The sequence below is a fragment of the Hemicordylus capensis genome, chromosome 5, assembly GCF_027244095.1.
Source record: "Hemicordylus capensis ecotype Gifberg chromosome 5, rHemCap1.1.pri, whole genome shotgun sequence".
In the NCBI taxonomy this organism is placed as follows: Eukaryota; Metazoa; Chordata; class Lepidosauria; order Squamata; family Cordylidae; genus Hemicordylus; species Hemicordylus capensis.
In genome coordinates, this window is record NC_069661.1 from 251,176,542 (window position 1) to 251,180,788 (window position 4,247).

The 4,247-nt window shown below is 46.0% G+C and overlaps 1 non-coding gene across 1 annotated transcript; it reads right to left on the reverse strand.

The window, feature by feature from the left end:
- Nucleotides 1–3,915: 3,915 nt before the first annotated feature.
- On the reverse strand, nt 3,916–3,987 carry TRNAA-UGC (transfer RNA alanine (anticodon UGC)). The gene has a single exon. It is a non-coding gene; the product is annotated as a tRNA-Ala (tRNA).
- Between the last annotated feature and the right edge of the window lie 260 nt (nt 3,988–4,247).

The window sequence follows — 4,247 nt, forward strand, 5'->3', positions numbered from 1 at the left end:
CTGGGTCTGGCTCCTGCTCCTCGTGGCCAATCAGAGGGCAGCTGCTGAGGTCATGAGGTGTTCCAGGCTACTGGCAGTGCAAAGCATGCTGGGAAGGCCTGCACGGCTTGGAGGGCTTGCTATGCTTGCAGCTTCCGATTTCAGCAATGCCTGGCTTGATTGTGTGTTTCCTGGGTTTGTCGGGTAGGTCCCCTGACCTCCAGCCCAGCCTCAAATGATTGTGTGAACAGACCTTGTGACTACAGGTCTCCCACTGGTCTCCTCTGAAAGGGTTGTTAATTCACAAGTATTAAAAACAGGGAGGGGGACTGACGTAAAAACAGGAGAAGCTGCCTTATACTGAGTCAGGTCCTTGGTCCCTCTAGCACAATATTGTCTACTCTGACTGGCAGCAGCCTTCTGAGGTTTCAGACAGGGGTATTTCCCAGTCTATAATAACTATAATAAGTGGAGTGACTCAACTTACATAGCAGTCTCAAGCTTTCCTGTGGTCTGACGCCCCAGGTTGCTAATTTGTGGACGAGCCCTAAGATCACATGGGTTGTGACCTCCTGGCATGTCCACAACTACCAACTTGCCAACATGGTCAACCATTAAGGAAATGCCTCCAAATTACAAATGATGACTACCCTTTCCTTCCTTCACTTCTGTATTTTGAGGCGATTCCTTCTCCTCTGGACAGCAGCCAGGCGGTTTTGCTGCTGACTCACTTTCCGAAAAGCATTCAAAGGGAAAGATCATCGTCAACGCTTAGTCAACACTGCCACTTCATTGAAAGAGGAATCTTAGAACTGCGTGATTGTAATCAGCCAGATATGAAAGAGGAGCCGGGCTTTCTCTCAGTCCACGAGTGATAGCATTTCCAGTCATTGCAACAGATGGGTCTTTCTTTGCACAGTTATGCAAGCAACAAGGCACTTGCAAAGCAACTTTGGGGTGTTTCTTCATTTATTTGAACAAACATTTGTGAGCCTGCCCTCCCATTTTACAACCTTCTAGGGAGGCCTAGAATCTAAACTTTAAAACCATCAAACCTAAAATGATAACAACTTTAATCAGGGAAACAGAAAATAAAAGAGCAGCAGCAGCAGCTGAAAACAAATCTGGTAAACAAGTACCCTCAAATTGTGAGCCAGCGTGGTGTAGTGGTTAGAGTGCTGGACTAGGACCGGGGAGATCCGAGTTCAAATCCCCATTCAGCCATGAGACTTGCTGGGTGACTCTGGGCCAGTCACTTCTCTCTCGGCCTAACCTACTTTACAGGGTTGTTGTGAGGAGAAAATCTAAGTATGTGGTACACCGCTCTGGGCTCCTTGGAGAAAGAGCGGGATATAAAATGTAAGAATAAATAAAAATAAATAAAGAAATTACTGAATTATTAGGCGGTCTCACAGATAACCTCGGTTAGAGCAGGATTGCAATGTCCCTGAGTCTCAGGAACCCATGATCCCTCCTTCCATCCCCACATGAGCATCTACTTCCCATCTAGGTTAAAATAAGCCAAGATCGGTCATGCCATCCTAGCTCACCAGTCTCAGCTTATTCTAACCTATTTGCTTCAAATAACCCACAATCTGTAACCCACTTCAAACCTTGGGTACAAATCTTGGTTATTCAAAGCAAGTAAAATTAGTTGAGACTGGTGGGTTCAGACGACACAACCAATCTCAGCTTATTTTAACCTAGATAGGAAGTAGACGCCCATGTGGGAATGGGAGGGGAGAATACATGTTCTCAAGACTCCGGGACATCGTGTAGAGCCCAGCTCTAACCAAGGTTCTGTGTGACCCCTGAACCACCCCAATGAGTGAACCATGTACCTTGAATTAAAATGTAAGGAATATTTAAATTGTAAAGGAACATATCAGGGGCATCTGATTTGGATAAGGTCCTACGCTTCACACATGCAGCAGGGGAGGGACAGCATTCACAGATCACCCCTTCCCTCCACAGTCCCATGCGTTTTGGAAATTTTGTCTCTGAGGGTCATGAAGGCCATATTTTCAGGAGGCACAGATGGTAGCAAAGGGAACAGGGAGATCGGCAAAAACTGCCCCATTGCACATTTGAAATATTCTCCCGTGTGTGCACCATTCGTCTGGATGTCAGCCATCAAATATAAAATGCAAAGTGATATGAGGGCCTTATCCAAATCAGACTCCCTGAAAATCCTCCCACCAAAACAGCTACTCTCAGTTTATATCAGAAGATGAAATGACTGTACCCCATGTTCTTTTTCTGTGAAAATATGTCCTGGTACATAAAGTGTGCAAACTCACATGATTTCAGAGGGACTTCCCCAAGGAGATGCATTGTTCTCCTTGAAGATGTCAGTGGACTATAACCCACAAAGCTTTATGTTCTATTTGTTAGTCTTCGAGGCTTTTGAAAAAGGAAAATTCAGAACCATGCAATGGTATGTGAGTGTAATCCATGCACATACCATGTGCTGCTAAACTCAGACCTGTGTGCATTTGCCTTCTTTGTGGACACATACCTTGTTGTCTAGAGTCAGATTCCATGACATTTAGAAGCCTACCTAAAGTGGAAGAGAATCCTCAGAACTGAGAGTTTGACAGCACAATTGCAGAAGAGTGTGGTATTAATTGGAGAAGACTCTGTGGGGAGTAGCAGTCGAGTCTGAAGGAAGCATCTTTTCCAAGGGGAGAAATGGGTGTGTGTGATCAGAGTCTAGATTCTAGAGGAGCCTGGAGTACTCACTTGACTTTTCTCATTGTGATCAGTCACTTCTTACATCATCGAACATAATGCAACTTTTGCATTCGTTGAATTTTTGAACTGGAGAAATTGTCTTTTATTTTATTTATTTATTTATTTGATTTATATACCGCCCTTCCAAAATGGCTCAGGAACTTTTAGAACTGGACTCTTTTTTTGGAACTGCACATTTTGTGTCTGGTTGCACTTTTTTAAAAAAATGTCTTGCTTTAAAGTGGCACAAGTCTCTTTGTTGCTTCTGTTTAAGTAAGCAATTCACACACCAGTGTGGATTCTGTCCTCTGAGAAATTCTGCATGACTTGCTGATCAGCAGCAGTGAAGCAGGTCATGGTCCTTCTTAGCGTGACCTTCATGGTATGGGTTGAACCTTTCCCTCTGCAGAGGCTTTGGGGCAGGATGGGTTGCAGAGTCAAAAGATGACTTCTCCTCAAGCTGAGATGAGCTGAGGGGAGAAAGCAAGCATATAAGAACATAAGAACAGCCCTGCTAGATCAGGCCCAAGACCCATCTAGTCCAGCATCCTGTTTCACACAGTGGTCCACCAGATGCCGCTGGAAGCCACAGGCAGGAGTTGAGGGCATGCCCTCTCTCCTGCTGTTACACCCCTGCAACTGGTACTCAGAGGAATCCTGCCTTGGAGGCTGGAGGTGGCCCACAGCCCTCCGACTAGTAGCCAATGATAGACCTCTCCATGGATGGTCGGTGAGCTTAAATGTCAGACCTGCTTTCACCACTGATGCACAAGTAGGACATTTCAGGTGCCTTTAGAATGCACATCGTGCACCGGTTTGTTGACCAGGGCTGCTGTTAGTGCTTCTTCTTACCAGTGAGTCATCCAGCAAGACATAATAGGAGTGTCAGTTATTGTTCAGAGTCATTTCAGAAGAAGCAAACCACCTAACCATCCCAGATGGCTGCATTAAAACAGCATTTGCAAAAGGTAAAATGTTCACAAGGATTCCGTAGTGGCTTAGCAGGCAGAACAAAAACCCCTCTGTTTCAGGAGTGATGCATCATAATCTCATACCCGCCGACATTTTGCTGATGTAAACAGGAACATAGGGAGCTGCCTTATACTGAGTCAGCTCTTTGGTCCATCAAGCTCATTATTGTCTACACTGACTGGCAGCAACACTCCATGGTTTCAGGTGGGAGTTTTCCCCAGCCCTACCTGGGGATGCTACCAGGGATTGAACCTGGAACCTTCTGCGTGCAAAGCAGATGCTCTACCACTGAGCTACAGCCCCACCCCCCAAGGAGAATATTTCACAGAGCTCACATCTTGTCACCCATCCAAATGTGAACCAGGGCAGATCCTGCTTAGCAGATGGGACGATTCATGCTCACTGCCACAAGACCAGTTCCCCTTCCCAACCCATCAAGGTCATGCTTGTAACAGGGGCCTACTTCACAACTCCTGCCTGCTCCCTGCCCCGTGCTCAAATTACAGGTGGGGCAGAGAAAGGCCCAGCCTCCTTACCACACAGAATCTTAATGTGGAAGGGCC